We start from the raw sequence: 5,371 nt of genomic DNA on the forward strand, positions 1-5,371 counted from the left end.
GGACTCAGCCGCGACTCGCGGGCTATACTAGCAGCCTGCACGCGCCGCGGGCGCGACTAACTGCGCAGGCGCGACACACACCTCTTCCTCCTAAACGACGGAAGCCTAGGAGGGCCAAGGCGCGCGCCCGCGGCGCGATTTGCCGAAGCTGTCTAAGGAGGCGTAACTGTTCGGAGCTCCTGGACCAGGCAAATAGGAACAAAGTTGGGGTTTTATTTGGGGCGGGGAGGGGCGACGGGTCGGGGGGAGCCTTCGTCCTAGAGAACTCCCTCTTCTTTTAGCAGTGGTACTGTTGTTGTGGACCTGGGGTCGTTCAGATAGACATCGGTTGCTATAGGCGCCTATGGAGACGCCCCAGCCATAGTAGCCACGCAGGGTCGGAACTCTCCTCTGTGGGTCCCGAACCAGACAGCAGCAGAAGAAGGGAACACCTGGCGGAGATGGCGGGGCTCCGGGAGCTGACTCAGCACGATGACCCCCGTTAAGGCAACCGGGCGCCCGGCAGCCGGCATGAGAGAAGAGGCTGTGACCCCACGGCTGCTTTGCGCCAGGACACGCAGTCCTGCACCACGCTTCTGCGGCTGCTGTTGCTCGTGCGGTGTCCTGAGCCCCGCTGAGCTTGCTGCCCAGCGGTACAAGCCTGAACAGCCACACCTTAGAGCAGAGGGCTGGCATTCCAGGCTTTAGCCAGTGAGTGGTCCTTGAGAACCCGCTTAGCCCTGTGCCTGCTCTGGACCAGGCGCTGCATGACCTAAACTTTGGGCAAGAGGAAGCTACTAGCAGGGACAGAGGTGGTTGTCGCTAGGGAGCCCCACCATCTCCAAAGCCAGCGTCTTGGTCCAAGGCTTTTTGATAAAACTGTTTGAGTTCACAGAATTATATAGACTGATTTTCCCACTGAGCAGAAGATAATTTTAAGTGACTGAAAGTAGTAAAGTTTACGTTTTTTGTTTGTTTCTTTGTTTGGGTTTTTTGTTTTTGTTTTGTTGTTGTTGTTTTTTAAACTCTTTTTTGGTTTTTCGAGAGAGGTTTCTTTGTGTAGCTCTGGCTGTCCTGGAACTCAAACTGCAGACCAGGTTGGCTTTTTTCTTTTTTTTTTTTTAAGATTTATTATTTATACAATATTCTGGCCTGCAAGCCAGAAGAAGGCACCAGATCTCAGTATAGATGGTTGTGAGCCACCATGTGGTTGCTGGTAATTGAACTCATGACCTCTGGAAGAGCAAGCAGTGCTCTTAACCTCTGAGCCACCTCTCCAGCCCCAGGCTGACTTTGAACTCAGAAATCTGCCAGTCTCCCAAGTGCTGGGATTGAAGGTGTAAGCCACCACCGCCAGTCCTAATTTTAAAATTCTAAGATAATTTTACCTGTGATCCCTGTTCCCAACAAAGTCACATGAGTTTCCTAGTAAAAGCCAGATGTCACTCGGTGACCATGAAGTTCTTACGGACAAGCCACACCTCTCACGGCAGCCGCCTTTAAGCTTGGATAGATTTGGTAAACTCATATCCTTTATAAAAGTCTGGATTTGTTTGTTTGCTTTTTTGGTTTTGTGAGACAAGGTTTCTCTGTGTAACCACACTGGCTGTCTTGGACTCACTTTGTTGACCAGGCTGGTCTCGAACTCACAAAGATCCTCCTGCCTCTGCCTCCTGTGAGCAACCATGCCCGGCTCTTCATAAAATTCTGAATCTTGAGTACTTTTCAACTTTCTGAAAAGTGTGGGGCTGGAGAAATGGCTACTATTCTAGGGAACTTGAGTTGATTACCAGCAACAGCCCGGAGTGTCTCCCAGCTGCCTGTAACTCCAGCTTGAGGCCCTGAGGCCCCTCAACTCACAGGTTCAGGTCCCCAACGGGACATGGACACACATGCTATTAAAATTAAATATGTTGGGGGCTGGAGAGATGGCTCGGCGGTTAAGAGCACTGTCTGTTCTTCCAGAGGTCCTGAGTTCAATTCCCAGCAACCACATGGTGGCTCACAACCATCTATAATGTGATCTGGCGCCCTCTTCTGGCATGCAGGCATACCTGCAGGCAGAATACTATATACATAATAAATAAATAAACCTTTTTTAAAAATTAAATACATTTTTGAAGGATTAGGCTTAAACAGGTGGGACGATCACTTGAACGCAGGAGTCGGGTTAGCCTGAGCAACATAGCAAGACCCTGTCCCAAGAGCAGGAGCTTGCTTGTTAACACTGAAAGAGCAGGGCCCTAGCCTCTCCCTCTGAGCAGTTGGCTCTATACCTGACAGTCTGCTGTAGACTGTCCTACCCACCAATGTTAACTAAACTCTTAAAACAGAATCGCCCTAAAGACACCAAGTAAAGGAAGAACAGAACTCAGAGTGTTCCCACCGCTGTCACTCTCACCCACAAACATAATGGGGTCTGCCTGCTGCTGGGGCTCAGAGTGTTCCCACTGCTGTCACTCTCACCCACAAACATGATATGGTCTGCCTGCTGCTGGGGCTCAGAGTGTTCCCACCGCTGTCGCTCTCACCCACAAACGTGATGTGGTCTGCCTGCTGCTGGGGCTCAGAGTGTTCCCACCACTGTCGCTCTCACCCACAAACGTGATGTGGTCTGCCTGCTGCTGCGGCTCAGAGTTTGCCAATCCCTCCATCCTTTCTTTGTACCCAGTATCCAAAAGGACCCTCTAGTTCTCATGATGCTCAGTCACCACAGGTCGTTCACAGGCCTAGGTCTACTCTCACCGGCATTTGTGCCCCATTCCTGCCACCCCAGGGCAGAGGGTAGATAAAAATCCTGCCCAGACCGGCCTTCCAGAGTGAGCCCCAGCCTGTTAGCTGCACCACAGTGGGGCATCCAGCTCAAGCAGATGCAGTGGTTCAGACATGATAGATCTGTGGTGGCGGCTCAGGACGGCCATGGCCCCAAGCTTCATTACAGGTGAAGGAGCTTATACCCCTACTTGACAGTTGCAGTTATGTAAACAGTTACCTGCTTATGGTGACCCCCCCAAGTCAGCCCCTCTAGAGGGTCAGGTGTGTAGGATAAAAGAGCAAAGAAAACCCACCAATCCCTTCCAGGTGTGGTGGCGCACGCCTTTAATCCCAGGACTTGGGAGGCAGAGGCAGGCAGATTGATTTGAGTTCGAGGCCAGCCTGGTCTACAAAGTGAGTCCAGGACAGCCAAGGCTACACAGAGAAACCTTGTCTCAGAGAAGGAAACAAAACAAAACAAAAAGCCCTACCCTGAGCTTAAAAATCAGGCCACATAATTGTCCAATCTCAGGCAAGCCTAGAAAGGTCCACTTCTCCCCAGCTCTCCCTCAAGAAATCTTATATAAGCTCTGTCTGTCTGCAGCCACTGTCCTGAGTTTTGTGGTATTTCCTGGGTCCTGATTGCCAGGATACCCTTAGGAAGAGAGCTGTTGATGCCAAACTTAATGCAGGACACCCGATTGGCACAGCTCACCACAGCCCAGACTCCTGGACTCAGGTGGATCTCTTGTCTCAGCCTGCTGAGCTTCTGGGACTACAAGTGTACAGCATCGTCCCTGGCTATTTGGACTGATTATCAAAGGGGTATTTAGGCCAAACTTGATTGTTAAGGTAAACAAGTTTAAGACACTTCGAGAAACCCTGTCTGGAAAAACAAAAACAAAAAACAAACAAAAAATGACATTTCAGGCCAGGTGCCAGGCAGAGAGGCCAGAGGTTTTCTCAGAGGCTTCCCAGGAGGAATAAGAGGCTATGGAAGACACCATTCCCATGGACGAGAGGAGGGAAGGAAAATGTCACTGCAGCATGTAAGTGTGGGCACCCCCAGGACCCAGGGAAGACCAACTGAGGACTGTTGGGGTTAAAGGCCTGTACCACCACGCCAAGCTAAAGATTGCTTTTATTGAAAGATCACAAACATGGCCCTTCTGCCTCTGCCTCTGCTTTCCCGGGCCACCTGACTCCACCGAGGTGAGGCTGTCACTGACTGAGTTTTGCAGCTTGTGCAGCCTGGGCTCATGCGCTGCCTGTCCCTTGCTGCAGTTGGGGCTGGGCAAGCTGGGCGCTGCATCCCTGGGCCACCCCCCCCTTTACCTCCCACCCTCCACCTCCCCATCCCCTGTCGTCCTCCAGCCCCGCTGGTCCTAGGCGAGCTACAGTGCGAGGAGCAGCTCCAGCAACACCAGAAAACCAGAATGATGATTCTGGGATTTTCCAATCCCATCAACTGGGTCCGGACTCGAATTCATGCCCTCCTTATCTGGGCCTATTTGGACAAGTTCAGTATCGCTGAGTTCTCTGAGGGGTGAAGCAGGCTTTTGCTCATGTATCCAAGTTGCTGTCACAGTGTAAATTTGATCTATCAGAACAACTTGTAGCCAAAGAGGTACTTCAGGTATTAAAAGAAAAGGTTGCCGGGGTATGGTGGCGCACACCTTTAATCCCAGCACTTGGGAGGCAGAGGCAGGCAGATCGCTGTGAGTTCGAGGCCAGCCTGGTCTACAAAGCGAGTCCAGGACAGCCAAGGCTAACAGAGAGAGACCCTGTCTCAAAAAATAAATAAATAAATAAATAGAAAAGAAAAGGTCACTTCCCTGTCTGATAACCATAAAAATGCACTTGCCACTGGCATAGATGAAGTTGTCTACACATCAACAGGTGACATCTCCATTTACTATGATGAGAAAAAAAGTTTGTATGAGCATCTCCAGGGAACCTTTAAGCAGAGCCAGGGTGTCCCAGGCAATGCTGTGAGATCAGAACATGGAAACCAAGCAATTAGTACAAGCAGTGAACTTCAGAGGGAGTTTACACAAGGAGCCAGACCTGACTATTGCACGGACTAAGCACTCAGAGCTACTAGAATAAAAGCTGTGGAAAAACCAAGGAAGAAAAGTTTCTGGATAATTTGATTTTTAATTAATTAAGTCTGTGGATTACCTTTATATTATTTGGAAATACTCCTTGTAGTATATTGACATGATACAATAAAGCACTTTCCACATGCACACAAAAAAGGTTCTTTTTGTTATGTATAGGTGTGTGTGTGCACACACACGCATGTGGGCAGGTGCATGTGAGTATAGGTCCCTGCGGATGCTAGACGTGTTGTGTCCCCCAGGCTAGAGTTAGACCCCGCTGTAAGCTGCCTAAGGCTAATGCTAGAAACTGAATCCAGGTCCTCGGCAAGAGCAGCAAATGCTTTTGTTTTTATTTTATTTTTTGAGGCCTTTTTTTTTCTGTTTTTTGTTTTGTTTTCAAAGTAAGCAGGATTAAAGGTGTCAACAAATGTTCTTAACCACTGAGCCATCCATTTCTCCAGCCCCTGAGGCCTACTTCTTTTTTAAAATTAATTAATTAATTAAAAGATTGACTTATTTACTATTATGTATACAGT

The 5,371-nt window shown here is 49.3% G+C and overlaps 1 pseudogene; it reads left to right on the forward strand.

Moving 5' to 3' along the window:
- The first annotated feature begins 2,898 nt into the window (after positions 1-2,898).
- On the forward strand, positions 2,899-4,842 carry LOC127211299 (m-AAA protease-interacting protein 1, mitochondrial-like; annotated as a pseudogene).
- Positions 4,843-5,371: the final 529 nt, after the last annotated feature.

Source organism: Acomys russatus, chromosome 29 (assembly GCF_903995435.1).
Source record: "Acomys russatus chromosome 29, mAcoRus1.1, whole genome shotgun sequence".
In the NCBI taxonomy this organism is placed as follows: Eukaryota; Metazoa; Chordata; class Mammalia; order Rodentia; family Muridae; genus Acomys; species Acomys russatus.